This window comes from Oryctolagus cuniculus, chromosome X, assembly GCF_964237555.1.
Source record: "Oryctolagus cuniculus chromosome X, mOryCun1.1, whole genome shotgun sequence".
In the NCBI taxonomy this organism is placed as follows: domain Eukaryota; kingdom Metazoa; phylum Chordata; class Mammalia; order Lagomorpha; family Leporidae; genus Oryctolagus; species Oryctolagus cuniculus.
In genome coordinates this window covers 51,567,097-51,579,529 of record NC_091453.1, presented here as the reverse complement: position 1 = coordinate 51,579,529, position 12,433 = coordinate 51,567,097, and positions in this window count along the sequence as shown.

The following is a 12,433-nucleotide window of genomic DNA, read 5'->3' as shown; positions in this document are numbered from 1 at the left end:
ACTCTCTATTCCCTCGAGATTTAAACTTCAGGATTTCCCTCAAAAATAATTTTGATTCAGGGAAGTGACCAACTCAAAGCCTTGTAGATCTGTGATAAAGGTTGTACACATCCACACGCCCACCGCTGGTATCTGAGCGAATCTTCTAAACTGTCAGCAGTATTGAATGTAATAATTTACCAAAAGCTTTTAAACATTTAACAGGTGGACAATAGTGCCACGTTATTTTATTATTCATCTTTGATTACTAGAGGAGGAAACACATTTCACATATATAGATACATGTTTTTAGGTATATATGAATTTTCAAAGGGGATATGTCTTCACATTCTTTGCCCAAATGCAACATTATGTATATTTTCTTATTGGTTGCTAAAAATTATTTATAATATAAAGATATTTAGCCAGTGTCTATCATACACAAAGGGTTGTAAAAATATTTTTTCAACAATTTCATTTATCATTTAAATTTTTATGAGATCAGTTGTTGTAAAGACATAATTTTGAAAAAGTCAAACTAGATCTTCTTAGAACTGTACCTATGAAGTACATGAAATCTCTTAATATTAAAAAATTTAAAAAGATTTTCCAACTACAATTGTTTTTATCTGTGCTTAGAAAGACTTATGTTATCTGAAATTAAATATATTTTAGATTTCCTCAATAAATTTCAGTTTTATTTAATTGTTTTTGAAACCTAAATTATTTTTACCATTTTTATTTTAAAAGCTTTGAATAATACAGAAAAGGGTAAAAGGAGTTCACTGAGCACACATATATTTAAAAACTTTTCCTATTTTGCTATATTCACTTAAAATGTAAATATTATATATATACATATATATATATACACACATACATACTATTTTTCTCGAGACCAGGAATATTACATCACAAAATATGGGATACTTGCAAAAGAACACAAAATGAGAGACTAAGGGTATATTATTGGCTAAGTGGTATAACACAAGTCGACATTTAAAAATCTATATCTTTTGTGGCCGGCACTGTGGTGTAGTGGGTAAAGCCACTGCCTGCAATGCCGATCATCCCATATGGGTGCCGGTTTGAGTCCTGGCTGCTCCGCTTCTGATCCAGCTCTCTGCTATAGCCTGGGAAAGCAGTAGAATATGGCCCAAGTCCTTGGGCCCCTGTACCCATGTGGGAGACCTGGAAGAAGCTCCTGGTTCCTGGCTCGGATTGGCGCGGCTCTGGCTGTTGCAACCAATTGGGGAGTGAACCAGCAGATGGAAGACCTCATGTTCTCTCTCTGCCTCTCCTTCTCTCTGTGTGTAATTCTGCCTTTCAAATAAATAAAAATAAATCTTTAAAAAAATCTATATCTTTTATGTTTTACTATTTTTTTCATAGAGATTTTTCACTTGCTTGGTTAAATTTATTTCAAGATGTTTTGGGTTTTCTTTTTTGTAGCTTTTACTATTGGAAATGATTGAAGAAGTTCTTTCTTAGCCATGGCATTGTCTGTGTATACAAAGGCTATTGACTTATGTTTGTTAATTTTATATCCTGCAACATTACCAAACTCTTATGAGTTGTAGTATTCTCTTGGTGAAGTCCTTTGGTTCCCCCTATATATAGAGTCATGTCATCTGCAAACAAGGACAGTTTGACTGCCTCTTTTCCAACTTATACCCCTTTGATTTCTTTTTTTTCTTATGACTCTTGCTAAAACATCCAGAATTATATTGAATAGCAATGTTGAAAGTGGACATGCTTGTCTGGATCTGGATCTTAGTAGAAATGATTCCAACATTTCCCTACTCAATATGAAGAAGGCTGTGGGTTTGTTGTATATTGCCTGGATTGTTTTGAGAAAATTTAGTTCTATACCCAATTGTCTTAAGTTTTATTTTTAACCATGGAAGGATGCTGTATTTTATCATCTGTGTTCTCTTCATTTATGGAGATAATCATATGGTGTTTATTCTTCAATTTGTTAATGTGATGTATCACATTTATTGATTTGCATATGTTGAACCATCCTTGCATACCAGGGATAAATTCCACTTGCTCCAGGTCAGTGGTCTTTCTGATGTGTTGTTGGATTTGATTAGGTCAAATTCTGCAGAAGATTTTTGCACCTATATGCAGCAGCAGTATTGATTTTTATAGTTCTCTTTCTTTGTTGTGTCTTTTCCTGGTTTTGGAAGTAAAGAGATGCTGGCCTCATAGAAGGAGTCTTGGAGGAATCCTTCATTTTCTTTTTTTTTAAGATTTATTTTATTTATTTGAAAGACAGAGTTACAGAGAGAGGTAGAGACAGAGAGAGAGGTCTTCCATCCACTGGTTCACTCCCCAGATGGCTGCCAACGGCCGGAGCTGCGCCGATCCGAAGCCAGGAGCCAGGAGCTTCTTCTGGGTCTCCCACGTGGGTGCAGGGGCCCAAGGACCTGGGCCATCTTCTACTGCTTTCCCAGGCCATAGCAGAGAGCTAGATTGGAAGAGGAGCAGCCAGGACTAGAACTGGCACCCATATGGGATGCTGGCGTTTCAGGCCAAGGTGTTAACCCACTGTGCCACAGCGCTGCCCCCCCCCCCCATTTTCAATTGTTTTGAATTGTCTGAAAAGAAACAGATTTAGTTCTTTCATGATCTGGTAGAATTTAGCAGTGAAGTCATCTAGTTTTTTTTTTAACTTTTATTTAATGAATATAAATTTCCAAAGTACAGCTTATGGATTACAATGGCTTCCCCCCCATAACGTTCCTCCCACCCGCAACCCTCCCCTTTCCTACTCCCTCTCCCCTTCCATTCACATCAAGATTCATTTTCTATTCTCTTTATATACAGAAGATCAGTTTAGCATATATTAAGTAAAGATTTCAACAGTTTGCTCCCACACAGAAACATAAAGTGAAAAATACTGTTTGAGTACTAGTTATAGCATTAAATCTCAATGTACAGCACACTAAGGACAAAGATCCTACATGGAGAGTAAGTGCACAGTGACTCCTGTTGTTGACTTAACAATTGACACTCTTGTTTATGGCATCAGTAATCACCCTAGGCTCTTGTCATGAGCTGCTGCCAAGGCTATGGAAGTCCCCTGAGTTCACTGACTCTGATCATATTTAGACAAGGTCCTAGTCAAATTGGAAGTTCTCTCCTCCCTTCAGAGAAAGGTACCTCCTTCTTTGATGACCTGTTCTTTCCACTGGGATCTCACTCGTGGAGATCTTTCATTTAGTTTTGTTTTTTTTTTTTTTTTTTTTTTTTTTGGCCAGAGTGTCTTGGCTTTCCATGCCTGAAATACTCTCATGGGCTTTTCAGCCGGATCCACATGCCTTAAGGGCTGATTCTGAGGCCAGAGTGCTGTTTAGGACATCTGCCATTCTATGAGTCTGCTGTGTATCTCACTTCCCATGTTGGATCATTCTCTCCCATTTTTATTCTATCAGCTAGCATTTGCAGACACTATTCTTGTTTATGTGATCCCTTTGGCTCTTAGTCCTATCATTATGATCAATTGTGAACAGAAATTGATCACTGGGACTAGTGAGATGGGATTGGTACATGCCACCTCGATGGGATTGAATTGGAATCCCCTGGTATGTTTCTAACTCTACCGTTTGAGGTAAGTCAGCTTGAGCATGTCCCGAATTGCACATCTCTTCCCTCTCTTATTCCCACTCTTATATTTAACAGCGATCACTTTTCAGTTAAGTTTCAGAACTTAAGAATAATTGTTGGCCAGCGCCGCGGCTCACTAGGCTAATCCTCTGCCTAGCGGTGCCGGCACACCAGGTTCTAGTCCCAGTCGGGGCGCCAGTTCTGTCCCGGTGCCCCTCTTCCAGGCCAGCTCTCTGCTATAGCCCAGGAGTGCAGTGGAGGATGGCCCAAGTGCTTGGGCCCTGCACAACATGGGAGACCAGGATAAGCACCTGGCTCCTGGCTTCGGATCAGCGTGGTGCGCCGGCCACAGTGCGCAGGCCGTGGCCATTGGAGGGTGAACCAACAGCAAAGGAAGACCTTTCCCTCTGTCTCTCTCACTGTCCACTCTGCCTAAAAAAAATTGTGTATTGATTACAGTATTCAACCAAAAGTATTAAGTAGAACAAACAAAAAAAAATACTAAGAGGGATAACATATTAAGTTGCTTATCAACAGTCAGGGTGAGGGCTGATCAAGTCACCGTTTCTCATAGTGTTCATTTCACTTTAACAGGTTTCCTTTTTGGTGCTCAGTTAGTTGTCACCTATCAAGGAGAACAAGTGGTATTTGTCACTTTGGGATTGGCTTATTTCACTCAGCATAATGTTTTCCAAATTCCTAACAGGGATCACTTTTCAGTTAAAATTTAAACACCTAAGAATAATTGTGTGTTAATTACAGAGTTCAACCAATGGTACTAGAACAAAAAAAAATACTAAAATGGATAAAGTATTACATTGTACATCAACCATCAGGACAAGAGCTGATCAAGTCACTGTTTCTCATAGTGTCCATTTCACTTCAACAAGTTTCCCCTTTGGTGCTCAGTTAGTTGTTGCCAATCAGGGAGAACATATGATATTTGTCCCTTTGGGACTGGCTTAATTCACTCAGCATGATGTTTTCCAAATTCCTCCATCTTGTTGCAAATGACCGGGTTTCATTGTTTTTGACTGCTGTATAGTATTTGATAGAGTACATGTCCCATAATTTCTTTATCCAGTCTACTGTTGATGGGCATTTGGGTTGGTTCCAGGTCTTAGCTATTGTGAATTGAGCTGCAATAAACATTAATGTGCAGACAGCATGTTTGTTTGCCAATTTAATTTCCTTTGGGTAAATTCCAAGGAGTGGGATGGCCGGGTTGAATGGTAGGGTTATATTCAGGTTTCTGAGGAATCTCCAGACTGACTTCCATAGTGGTTAGACCAATTTGCATTCCCACCAACAGTGGACAGTTCAGGCCATTAATGTTCAATGTGACTAATGGTAAGTGGTAACTTTGCCCTGCCATTTGCCAAAGATATGTTCTAATATATGCTTTGAATTCCCTGTGATCTTTTGCTGTGAGGTTTCCTTCCTTTACCTTCTTTCATATTGCTGACTGTGTTTCTGTGTTTCTGTGTGCAACACATCTTTAAGCATCTTTTGCAGGGCTGGACGAGTGGCGACAAATTCTTTCAATTTCTGTTTGCCATGAAAAGTCTTTTTTTCACCTTCATTCACAAATGAGAGCTTTGCAGGATATAATATTCTGGGCTGGCAGTTTTTCTCTCTTAGTACCTGGGCTATATCTCGCCATTCCCTCCTAGCTTGTAGGGTTTCTGATGAGAAGTCAGCTGTGAGCCTGATTGGAGATCCTCTGAGAGTAATCTGGCGTTTCTCTCTTGCACATTTTAGGATCTTTTCTTTATGTTTCACTGTGGAGAGTTTAATTACAACGTGTCGTGGTGAGGATCTCTTTTGGTCGTGTTTATTAGGGGTTCTATGAGCTTCCTGTACTAGGATTTCTCTGTCCTTCTCCAAACCTGGGAAATTTTCTGCTAATATCTCACTAAAAAGGCCTTCTAATTCTTTCTCCCTCTCCATGCCTTCAGGAACTCCTAGAACCCGAATGTTGGGTTTTTTAATAGTATCCTGAAGATTCCCGACAATATGTTTTAGATTTCTAATTTCCTCTTCTTTTCTTTGGTCTGACTGTATCCTTTCCTGTTCTCTGTCTTCTAAGTCCGATATTCTCTCTTCTGCTTCACCCATTCTGTTTTTAAGGCTTTCTAGTGTGTTTTTCATTTGATCTATTGAATTCTTCACTTCATTATGATTTCTCGTCACTATCCCAGTTTCCTGTTGCACTAGTTGTTTCATTTCATTTTGATTCCTCCTTAATATTTCATTTTCACGAGAGAGATTTTCTATCTTGTCCATTAAGGATTTCTGTAGTTCAAGAATTTGTTTTTGAGAACTTCTTAATGTTATTACCAATTTTTTGAGATCTGCTTCTTGCATTTCTTCTATCTCATCATCTTCATAATCTTGAATTGGGGTGTCTTTTTCATTTGGGGGCGTCATAGTGACTTCCTTGTTTTTATTACCTCGGTTTTTGCGTTTGTTATTTGGCATATTGGAGATATTTGGTTTCTTCACTGTGGTGCTTTTTCTTGTTATACTATGACTCTAGATTAAGTGGACTGTCTGTTTTTGATGGAGCCTTAGTGGCTTGAGATGGGTGTGGCCTGAGAGCTCTGTTTGGTGTGCCAAAGGTGACACTCCCAGGTTAGGCGTGGTAGATCTCTCTTTCTTTCTTTCTTTTTTTGATTCAAGAGGGAAGTAATTCTGCACAGCTGAACGAAGTTGGAGGTAGTTAGCAGGCAAATGATACACCCACAGGAGCCAGAGATCAGAAGCTCTTTCCCAAGGACCACACAGGGAATCTTCTGCCCTCAGAGTGGGCTCAAATTCTCCTTCAGTCTCCCACTGGGTTGCCAAAGTTTCGGAATGTAGCGTCTCTGGAGAGTACTCACGTGAATTCCATGAGTTCTCTCCCCCACCGTCTCTTTTTTCACAGTCTCAGTTCAGTAGCACCACAAATTCATTAGGTCCTAATCTCCTGTTAATTCACCCCGTCCAGAGTCAGGTTTTTCTGCTAGGCTCAGGGCCGGTGCAGACCTGAGGTCGCTCTGCTTATGACGTATGTCCAAGATGGCGCCTGCTCTTTGTCTTGCTTGCCTTTGAGAGGTGAGCGGAGAGAGAGAAACTCGTGTCTGTATCGGTCACTTTTTTTTTTTCCCTCTTCTAGTTAGCCTGGTGAACTTTTCCCCCCGGGGTCGTTCCCTCTAGTCTCCTCTTTCTGCTTGCCTGCCGGTGTCTTGGGCTATTGCGGTTCGGCTCACCTCGCATTCCAGTGCTGATGGGTTGAGTCTGCCGCTGGTGTCCCGAACTGTGGGCTCCCACGCTCTCCACGCAGGTCCACTGTGAATCACTAGTTCCGGAAGAGTTTCTTCTGCTGTTTCTTCCCCTACTCTTCCTTGAACCTGCAGTATCTCCACTTTTATTAAACTGTCTCTCCCCGGACTATCAGTGTGCTCCCTTCCTATTCTGCCATTTTGCCCTGATCATCTAGTTTCAAGACTTGAAGTATGTCTTTCCATTTTTTCCTAACCTGTAGGATTTCTGGTGAGAAATCAGCTTTGAGTCTATTTGGAGATCCTCTGAAAGTAATCTGGCTTTTTTCCCATGCACATTTTAAAATTATTTCGGTATGTTTGTTGAAAGTTTGACTATAATGTGTCATGTTGAGGATCTTTTCTGTTAATGTCTATTAGGGATTGTGTTTGCTTCATGTACTTGGATGTCTCATTCTTTCTCCAAATTAGGGAAGTTTTCTGTAATTATTTCAGTGAATAATCCCTCTAATCCATTCCCTGTTTACATCCCTTCAAGAACTTCTGAGACCTATATGTTGGGTCATTTGATAGTGTCCCATAAATCTCCAAAGCTGTTTTCAATTTCTTTCTCTTTTCTTCCTCCTCCTCCTCTTTCTCCTTTTTTCTTTTTTTTTCTGACTGAGATATATCCAAAGATTTGCCTTCTAGCATGGATATTCTTTCTTTTGCCTCACCAAGTAAGTTGCTAAGGCTTTCCACTGTATTTTTTTATTTGTCATATTTAATTCTTCATTTGTAGTGCTTCAGTTTGTTTTCTCTTCAAAATCTCAATCTCACAGGAAAGTTTTCATCCATGTCATCTATGGATTTCTTTGGTGAATTTGCTTCTCATTGCTTCTGAGTAATCCTATGGTAATTCTTTTGAATTCATTCTCAGATATTTCATCAATATTTTCATCTTCACATTCTAATATTATAGTGTTTTTTATGTTCCTTTGGGGGGTTATGTTGTCTTCATCCTTTGCTTATTATATTTCTATGTTTATTTTTAGGCATTTTTGGAAACACTTGGATTTCTCCATTGATGATTTTTGTCATTGAACTATTCCTCTTTGGCTTAGTGGAGTGCCTACCACTTCAGTGAATACCTAGAGGTATGTTCTGTGTGTGGCTAGGGAACAAGTGTGGAGCAAGAATGCAGGGCGACACCAATTTTGTTCATGATACATCTCTATTAGCAGGAGAGTGGCTATGGTTATGTTGGCATAATCACAACCTAACCTCCTCTCTTCCCATGTGAACAATGCCTGGGCTTAACCCATAGTGGGCACAACACTCACTCACATTGGCAAATGAACTGCACAAACGATCTGTACCATCATCAATGAGAGCACAGAACTCTCAACAATTATCCACTCCAAGTGGTCATGCATATCTGATCCTCTGACACCAGTCATGATGATTGTGCAGAAACCCAGCTACTCTCCACTACCTATTGTGCAGTAACAGGATTCCCACAGTCAGCACATGCAAGGTTCCCACAATCACAGGTTGCAGAGGATCCCCTCTCTGCCTCACAAGCCTGTCCCATCCAAAGAGAGAACAGAATCATTTCCAGAGCCAGGATCCTATGGAAGCTCTGCCTTGGCAATTTGAGCCCCATAGTCTATGAAAGGTTGAAGGGATGGCGTCACCTCACAATTCTAAGTTAACCCCCCGGGCCCCTTTCAACCCTTGCAGCCAGACACAAAGTTATTGGATTATGCAGATTTTTCACTCTGTTAACCCTCTCGCCCCAAGTCACATCCTTGAGAGCCACCACAGCCTCTACTTGTGTCAAGATGGTGACTTCTCCCCTCTGGTTGCTGGACACTCTTGTGGGGAATAGGTAGAAAGAAATGTGCTTTCCCTTTGTGGTATTAGGGGGCACCCTGCCCAGCGCTGTTGTTCCAGGCCAGACTAAAAGACAGTGCGATCCACAAAAAGGTTCTCCCTCAGGCAATGAAACCAGTGGCTTAACTGTTATAGTTTCCTCTCACATCACTCTCTGAACTTGGCATACCCTCCAGCCTCCAGCTGTGGGAACTGTGGATGATTTCTTTCATCAACATTTGGTAATTATCAAAGAAGACATCATTCACATCTTTTGTTAAATTTATTCCTCCATATTTAACTTTTTAGTGGAGATTGTGAATGGGATTTCTTTCTGAATTTCTGTTTCTGTGATTTCATCATTAACATATAAAAATAAATAGTTAAAAAATCAAATAAATAAATCTTCTACAAACCTCTACTGTTTATGAGGGAAACTGAAATCTTTTCTTTTTCTTATTGCTTATAGCCCTTGCATACATTCTTGCTGAAATCTTTCTGTTTTCATTTTTTTTTTTTTGACAGGCAGAATGGACAGTGAGAGAGAGAGACAGAGAGAAAGGTCTTCCTTTGCCGTTGGTTCACCCTCCAATGGCCGCCGCTGCAGCGGGCGCACCGCGCTGATCCGATGGCAGGAGCCAGGATCCAGGTGCTTTTCCTGGTCTCCCATGGGGTGCGGGGCCCAAGCACCTGGGCCATCCTCCACTGCACTCCCTGGCCATAGCAGAGAGCTGGCCTGGAAGAGGGGCAACCGGGACAGAATCCGGCGCCCCAACCGGGACTAGAACCCGGTGTGCCGGCGCCGCAAGGTGGAGGATTAGCCTATTGAGCCACGGCGCCGGCTTCTGTTTTCATTTTAATTAATTTTCAACAGATTCAGTATGATTTGTAGACATGAGTCTGTGTACATAATGATGTGCCTTTCCTCCCACCTTTGAAATCTCCCTCCCTCCTTCTACCCTTCTACCATTCTTTCTTTTTTGTTTTTGAGATAACAGATTTTAATTTACATTATACTAAAAAGTCTTAATACTTCACCAAAAATAGTTTTAATAAGTAAACAGAAAAAAATACCATAGTTTAGTGGGAATATAGAACATGGATATAAAAATAAATGAATGTATAAATGACCATTTCACCCATATACAATTTTTGGTCAATTAGTCGTTCATAATCCCTTACAACGAAATGCAACCAATGACAAGGTAAAATCTGAATATGTCCTATGTGGTTATAAGAAGTTCACTTAGACTTTAAGCCATTTCCTCTCAATAGTTTATGCACAGGAATAATTTTATGCAAATTGCACTGCAAATAATTAAAGATCACATTTTTATAATCTATTAGTTACCACATATCAGGGGATATATATGATAATTGTCTTTCTGGGACTGGCTTATTTCATTACATATAATGTTGTGAAAGAGAGGATTTCATTCCCTTTTATGGCTGAATCATATTCCATAGTATGTACATACATTCCACATTTTCTTAATCCAATCATCAGTTGATGGGAATCTCGACATTTGTCAAAAGAGGATTTTTTTTTGCTTTGTCTTGTGAGACTATATTTAATTGTATTTATTTTTATATTTTATATAAGGAATACAAATTTCATATATACATATATTTTCATATATACATATATTTCATATATACAGGTTCAGGAGCATAGTGGTTCTTACCACCAAACCCTCTTTTCTGCCCACACTACCACCCTTCTTCTTCCTCCCTCTTCTATTCCCATTCTTAAATTTTATAAAGATCTATTTTCAGTTGACTTTATACTCATAAGATTAAACTTTCAGTAAGTAAAGAGTTCAACAAATAGTAAGAAGGAAAAAAAAACTGTTCCTCAACAACAGAGACAAAAAAGGCAGTTGAAATTTTCACATCTCAAAATGTAAATTTCAGTCCTATAGATTAACTTTTAGGTACTTAATTAGCTACCACAGTGCATGGAGAAAATATAGTATTTGTCTTTTGGGGACTAGCTTATTTCACTAAAGATAATGGTTACCACTTGCATCCCTTTTGTTTTGAAAGAGAAGATTTCATTCTCTTTTATGGCTGAATAATATTCCATAGTATGTATTTACTGCATTTTCTTGATCAAGTCTTTGGTCGATTGTCGCTCCCCCTCTTCGTGGAAGAATGACACTAAGCCCTGCCTAGGCTTCATATCCGAGTCACGGCACCATTATGTCGCTCCCCGTCTTCGTGGAGGAACGACACAGGACCCTGCGCTGTTCTTTCGTCTGCTCGGCCCTCCCCGGGTTTGCTGCTGGTTCTTCCTGGGTTGGCTGCTGGTCCTTCCCGGGTTGGCTGCTGGTCCTTCCCGGGTTGGCTACCATCCCTTCCACCTCCGTGGAAGGGCGGTTCCCCCTGCCACATTCCCCACTTCCGCGTGGGAGCGGCTCTCTCGGGGGCTGCACAGGTGTTCCCCTTAGATGTTCCTGGTGCATGCCGTCTCTCTCCTCCTTTATAGTCCTCCTCCGCCAATCCCAACTCGGCTGCCCACACGCCGAGTACGCTGCTCTCCTCCAATCAGGAGCAGGTCCTGCTGCCTATTGGTTGAACTGGAGGCAGCTGTGCAGAAGCCGTCTCTCCCTTCTCAGCACCATATTGTGGGAGAGCAGATGCATAGAATAAGTCTTAATTCCAGTAACTCAGTCCAGTCCGGGTTGCTCCCCACAGTCGATGGGCATATATGTTGAGTCCATATCTTAGCTATGGTGAATTGAGCTGCAATAAACATGGGGGTACAGTTAACTCTTTCATATGATTATTTCATTTCCTTTGGGTAAATTCTCAGGAGTGGGATGGCTGGGTCATACAGTAGATGTATTTTTAGTTTTCTGAGGTATCTCCATACTGTCTTCCACACTAGTTGCACCAACTTACATTCCCACTAGCAGTAGATCAGGGTATCTTTTTCCCCACATCCTCACCAGAATTTGTTGTTTGTTGATTCTGTATGTAAGACATTCTAAATGGAGTGAGGTAAAATCTCATTGTGTTTTTTTTATTTGCATTTCCCTGATGGCTAATTATCCTGAGCATTTTTTCATGAGTCTGTTGGGCATTTGAATTTCCTCTTTTGTGAGGTATGTGTTCACGTCCCTCTTCAGGTTCTCTTTTACTTCCATGTGAATTTTAGCATTGTTTTTTTTCATGATTAGATAGCTGTGTCATTGGTATTTTGTTTGGAATCACATTGAATCTTTAAATTGCTATTTGTAGTATGGACATTTGATGGTATTAATTCATCCAATCCAAGAATGTGGCAGATTTTTCCATTTTTTGTGACTTCTTCTATTTCTTGCTTGAGGGTTTTATACTTTTCATCAAAGAAACCCATAACATCCTTGGTTAAGTTTGTTCCAAGGTATTTAAATTTTTGTAGCTCTTGTGAAAGAAACTGAACTTACAAGTTCTTTCTCAGCCATGGCATTGTCGGTGTGCATAAAGGCTATTGATTTTGCATGTTAATTTTATATCCAGCAACTTTCTCATCCTCTTTTTTGATTCCCAATAATCTCTGTGTGGAGTCTTTTATTCCCCTATATGCAGAATCATGCCATCTGCAAATAAGGCTAATTTAACATTGTCCTTTCCAATTTGTACCCTGTTTATTATTTTTCTTTCTTGTCTATTGTCTTTGGATAAAACTTTGAGGACTATATTAAATAACAATGGTGAAAACTGACATCCTTGTCTGGTTC